Below are 6,000 nucleotides of genomic sequence, written 5' to 3'. Positions count from 1 at the left end.
GCAGCACTCGCTGCGCCGCGTGAGGAAAAAAGGCGGGCACCGGGACCAGGCGGTGTGGCCGCGAGGGCGCGGGACACGCCTGGCCTGGGGGCGGGGGGGACGGGGCGGGGCCACGTGCGGGTCCCAGGATTCGCAGCTCCAGCGCGCCGAGTTCGCGCGTCCAGCCCGCCCGCCGGCGCCGCTCCGCAGGCGACAGCCGGGTCCCCGCTCGCCGCCCCTCGCCCAGCCTCGCGCGCGTGGCCCGAAGGCGCGTCCGCATACATGCCCCGGCCCGGGGCGTCGCAGGCGCTCGCGGGGCGACGCGTGTGATGTGAGGAGAGCGCGCGGCAGCCCGCGAGGTGCCCGCCGAGCCGGGCGCGGGAGGACAGCGGCGCGCGGGGCGGGGCGCGGCCGGGGGGGCCCGGCGGCCCGCGGGGAGCTGCGGAGGAGCAGGCGCGCCGCGGACCCGCGGGAGGCCACGGCGAAAGCGTCGCCGTCCGCTGAGCCGGGAGAGCCCGTCCTGAGCCAACGCGCCAACTCCGCAGCGTCCCTCACGCCCCGAACCGCCGAAGGCGGCGACACCTGAGCCGGCGCGCACACGGGTCCCCTCTGTTCCGGATACAATTACGCGCGGAGACACACTCAGACGCACGCGGAGCCGCCGAGAGACGAGGTGAGCTGGGGGCCACGGCGTCCCCGCGGGCGCGGGCGGCGCGATCGGGGGCGGGGACGGGAGTCGGGCTGAGGGAGGCGGCAGGGGACGGCGGGAGCGGGGAGGCACGCCGGGTGTGGAGGACTGTGACGGGGACCCCCCAGGTGCTCCTCCGCCGGCGCCCGCAGTCCTCTCCCTCCCGTATGGCAGCGGCGCGAGGGTCCCCTGGCGTTGGCGCGTGCGAGGCGGAGGGAGGTGATAACGGGGGCGCCGGTCCCGCTGAGGACCTTGCACTTGACCCCGGAGGGATGGGCACGGCGGGGTCCCGAGGCCGGGGCAGCAGGCGGTGGTTCGTGACCTCCCGGACTCTCCTCCGCTTGGCGTCCCCGCTGCGGGGACGGAGCGCGGGATGCGGTGGGGGTGGGGAGCGTCCGGCGCGGTGCGCGCCCGCCGGGACCTCTCGGCGCCCGCGGGGGCCGCGCGCCCACCAGACCCCAGAGTGCACAGTGGCCCCCGCGGCGACCGGGGAGCGACACGGGGGTGCCCTTGCGTTAAGGAAGCGTGTGGTGGCCGGGGCGTTAGAGAAGCGGTGAGCGCCGGGGACGCGGGGAGAGAAGGACGCTGCCGGGGAGGAGGGCGCCTTCCGCGGGCGGGCGGCGCGGGGACCTGGGACTGTGCGGAGTCGCGGGAGCCCGGCCGCAGCGGGGAGTGCACGCAGATGCGGTGCGTTGGGACACAAGGACAACCAGAGGTGGCGGGAAGGGGGTGCGCAATCTGTACGTGCGAACTCGCTGGTTTAACGGAGGGTTTAAAAAGTTGGGTACGGTGACCGCGCCACTCACTTTGCAGCACTGCCTTAGAGAAAGCGTCGCCTCTGGACTAGCACCTGTCCCGCGGGTTCTTATCACCTTTCAGCCGGCGGGGGCGGGGGCGGGGAACTTCTGAGACTCCCGCAAACCGGCGCAGAAGGCCGGATCCTGCTAACTGGGCATCCTCAGCGGCGACAGGGACTATCACCAGGGGAGGGGGAGGTGGCATTTTCAAATCAGGAGTGATCCTGAGAGTCACCTCAGTGGAGATAGAGCTTTTTATTTCAGGTGGATTCTATTGGAAAAGATTAAAAAAAAAAAACACTCTAAAAATCTTATGTCCCCTTAGGCTGGCACTTTGTACTATTAGGTTTTCAAAATTAGTGACACCAGTGTGTGACAGTTAGGGCTATTGCCAAGTGTGCTGTTGTTTCTATTTCTGAGAATTTCATCTCCAAAAAAATCTGTATCCGCTTGGAATTGGCCTGCTGAATTCCCACGTGTCCCCAGGGGGGCAAAAAAGTATTGCCATTTGAAGGAAGGATAGAAAGTGCTTTTTAATCGATATTTTAATACTATTAGGAGTCAGGAGATTTTTAAATGAACCAAGAAGTCATGCACTTCAATGTGACATGGTAAGGAAGATCAGGATTTTGTGTTCATTAAATTAAATCTGACTCAGTTCTCTCTTAGAGACATGATCTCTTGGTAGTTTGAGGTTTGCTTTAGGAATGTGTCTCTGTTCAGCAACTGTTCTAGATAATGCCAGGGAGAAATGCTTCAGTATTGTCTGATTTGCCTAGCACCAACAAGTTTAAGTTGACATCTAGTGTTGTGTGACCTAGTGCTATAGGAGTGTTTAAAAACTATGGTGAAGCAGAGCCTTGATATTTAATAAAAGCTTGGTACTTTATTAGAAGTTTGGGCATAACTGAGCAGAAACTATGCTTCTGACTTTTTCCAGGTTAATATTACCGTAGAGATTCAAACTCTTCAAATCTAAAATTTCCAGAAGGTTATACTTGTTATATCTGTGCTTGGTACATACGTTAAAATAATAAACTGATGCAGTAAATAAAGATATTTATAACAAAATATTATTTTTATAACATTCTTTGTTGAAAGAGTTTGACAGTTCATATTTCTTAATACTTTAAATTAAAACATTTTATGGTACCTTGTGAACAACCATCAGCTTAATTACCTTTTAAATATTGCTGAAAACCCCACCCTCCATCCTCAACTTTTTCAAAATCATTTATATGCCTATTTATCAAATAGTTACTGTTTAATTCACACAAGCTTTTCCAGCATACACCTGGAAATTTCTAAGATATGCTGGGAGAGTAAGAACTTTTGATTGTTTATACAATATGTAATAATATCTCATTTATTTGCCATCATCTGGGGTTGTGTTTATTTACATAAGCACATTTTGTAGATAGCTGACCCCTCACACCACTAATTACTGAAACTTAAAAAATCTTAGCCATTAAAACAAGCAATTTCTGAATCTTACTGTCTTTCTTGTCACTTTGGAAGATATTGGCTATAAGTTAGTTTTTTTTGGGGGGGGTGTCTTTAGGAGCTTCAATTCATAAAGAACTGAATAGTGCTATTTGTTGAGGTGTATAGAGCTGTTTTTGTTGACATAAATGGTCTCAGCCTGCTGGGTTGAAATACTAGAATGGAGACAGAAGTACCATTCTTTCTATAATGGTTTTTCTGGGTCCTCTTTCTGTTATCAGCTATCGTTTTCTACCGCTGTCAGGCTGCGAGCGGGCCCTGATGCTATATTATCTGTTGTCTTGTTTTCCATTAAATGGTGTGGGCTGTTGCCTGAGTATAAAGCCTGTGGACCTTGTGACAGTTTCTGTCCACATGCTTTGTTTTTGGGCTGCGTTGTGAGCTGAACTGTTTAGGTTCCCAGAAGGATGGCCTTTATGTAAAAGGTTTTCATGTGCTTTTTATAGAAAAAAAAAAATGTGTATGAGATTTTCAGAAGGGTATCTTAATTTCAGACAGTTCAGTCTTCTGGAAATTCTTTGCTTTTCTGAGAAGTTGAAGCAGTTTTTTTTTTTTCTCATGGTAGGCCCACATTGTCTTGTTCAGGGATGTATTTACTCTGATATTTTACACACCAATTTCTGACGCTGAAACACACAAAACTACATGTAATGTTGTTAATATTTTCCTATCCTGGAAACCAGGCATAAGAAGTATGACTTTGTATGCCTGCTAACCATGAGCGCCTAGGTGAATTATTTAAATATTATTTTGCATACCGACCTATGGAGGAGCTACATAAACAAATCAGTTTGAATAAAGTCGTTTGACTTGGTCTTGAAAATACTGATAATTCTATTTTCTTAATCTGAAGCTTTTACAAACATTCATTGTTTTATTCAACAAATACTAATTAAAAGTATACGATATGCCCAGCACTGGGGATGTGCTACGCTTAAGACCCTGGCAGGGCTCTGTGTTTAAGAGGGGGCGATAGATAGGAGTTGGTTTTGATACGTATAGTACGGTGTTGTAAGTTCTGTAAGTGCTGTGATAGAGATAGGCGTGGAGTACCCCGAGCAGGAGTTTGGAAGTGACCAATTGTACATGGGGGCAGAAGATTCCAGAGGCTTCACAGAAGGTGGCAGGAAAGATGAATTGGTGTAGGCAGGAACAAGATCATGGAGGGCTGTTTGCCATCCTAAGGAGTATGGACTATTTTCTGTTCAAGGTTGTTTTAAACAAAGGAGTGATGAGAAGACACCTCTCTCAGCAATCTAGAAGGATGCACTGGGGGAACATGAGACAGGAACAGCAGTTTAGAAGATATTGGGGTGACCTTGGTAAGAGAGGACTTGTACCAAAGTGGTAGCAGTGGGCTGGAGAAAAGGGTTTGATTGCAAAGATGTTCAGGTGGTAGAATCTCTAGGGTTAGGTGACTGATGAGGTGGTGCAGTGGGAGCGGGTGGCATGGGAGGAACATTAAAGGAGACGCAGATTCGAGAAGGAAGAGCGATAGAGCTCAGTTTTGGACATAGACAATACGAAGTGTTTGTAGAAAATCCATCTGGAGATGTATGTCCAATGGATCATTGCACGTAAGTTCTGAGCGGAGTTGCCCTGAGCTAGATAGGTAGGTCAATAAACGGATGGATGGATGGATGGATGAACAGACTGAGTTAGCAGTTTTCAGCATCTAGGTGATTGTAAACCGTGGAAGTTGATAGGTTTTCCAGGGCAAAAATGAAGAGTTAAGAGGGAAATAGAGGCCCTGGAGATTTTGAAATTTGAGAGCTGGGTAGAGAAATAGGGAGCAGCAAAGACAATTGAGAAGGTGCTGAACCAGAGAGGTTGGAGGTGAATTAGGGGAGAGCAGCATTTCAGTAGCTGGAGGAGGAGTTTTAGGAGGATCAGACAGTCTGGGTTCTGCCCCGAAATAGCTGTGACCTTGGGCTCCCAATTTAGTACCCTTTCCTCATCTGCAAAACGGGGTTCAAAGCACTTACCTCATAGGACTACTGTGAGGATCAGGTGAGATAAAATCTGTGAAGCAGATGCCCAGAAGGTTGCTGGTGTGTGTTCAATACATGCTAGCTGTTTTCATGAAAAGCAGAACTTGGATTTGTGATTAGGAGGTCTGTAGTAACGTTTGCTGTCAGAAGTACTGGCTCTCAGGGTTCAGGGAGGGTGATTGAAAAGATATTTTTAAGATGAAAACTTGATCATATTTTTAGCCTTTTGAGTTAGAAACCAGTAGAATAGCAGCAATTGAGAATTTTGACGAGCAGAGGGAAGGGAGAACAAGGTCCTCTACAGAGATGTTAAGTTTCTCAGGACTAGCCTGGAGGGGCTGATAGCGTAGACCTTTTTAAAAAGCACCTGGGAATCAAATCTGAGACATTTTCAATGTCTTGGTTAAAGCATCTTAGTATTGTATGTTCCAGTTAGATTATCTAATAAGGGCATTGATTACTCATTTTCATAGAAACTGGAAACAAAACAACAAAATAATACAGATGGTATCAGAACTTAACAAAATAAATGTATTATTTGATGATTCAGAACTCACTTCCGTATCTTACAATGTCTTACAAATCAACACCATATTATGCAGGTGAGAATTATTAACCTGTGTGGTAGGGGAGGGACTGATTCGTAGAGGTTTGTTTGCTTGTTATATTTAATTGAGTCTACTATGGTAATATTTAGGATTTTACCTTAGGATTTTCCTTTTTTTCCTTAGGATTTTCTCTGTTTGGATGAAGTGATGCTTTATATTAGAGATAAACATTTAAAATTGGATTTGTATTTTCATACATAGGAATTTTTTTTTACCTCGTCATTAGTGGATATTTTAAGAAAATGTTTATGTATGTGAATTGGTTTGGGAATCAATCAACACTTAAGCATAGTGCATATTGTTTACTAATTGCTTACAAGGCATATAGGTGATTAATTGGTTACAAATAATATTTTTTTAGCTCAAATCAGTATGTCTGTTTTGTATATTCTGTTATTATTCACCACTTATTTATTTATACAGCATTTAGAATA

The 6,000-nt window shown here is 48.0% G+C and overlaps 1 protein-coding gene across 1 annotated transcript in view; it reads left to right on the top strand.

Moving 5' to 3' along the window:
- Positions 1–524: 524 nt before the first annotated feature.
- The window catches only part of UGT8 (UDP glycosyltransferase 8), a 78,107-nt gene continuing 72,631 nt past the window's right edge, over positions 525–6,000 (top strand). Inside the window, exon 1 of the mRNA XM_069459174.1 lies at positions 525–652. The gene's annotated coding sequence lies outside the window, so the exon portion shown is untranslated. The remainder of the gene's footprint in view (positions 653–6,000) is intronic.

The sequence above is a fragment of the Eulemur rufifrons genome, chromosome 26 (assembly GCF_041146395.1).
Source record: "Eulemur rufifrons isolate Redbay chromosome 26, OSU_ERuf_1, whole genome shotgun sequence".
NCBI lineage: Eukaryota > Metazoa > Chordata > Mammalia > Primates > Lemuridae > Eulemur > Eulemur rufifrons.
The sequence above is the reverse complement of the archived record's forward strand: the minus strand, read 5'-3'. Positions and strand labels throughout refer to the sequence as shown.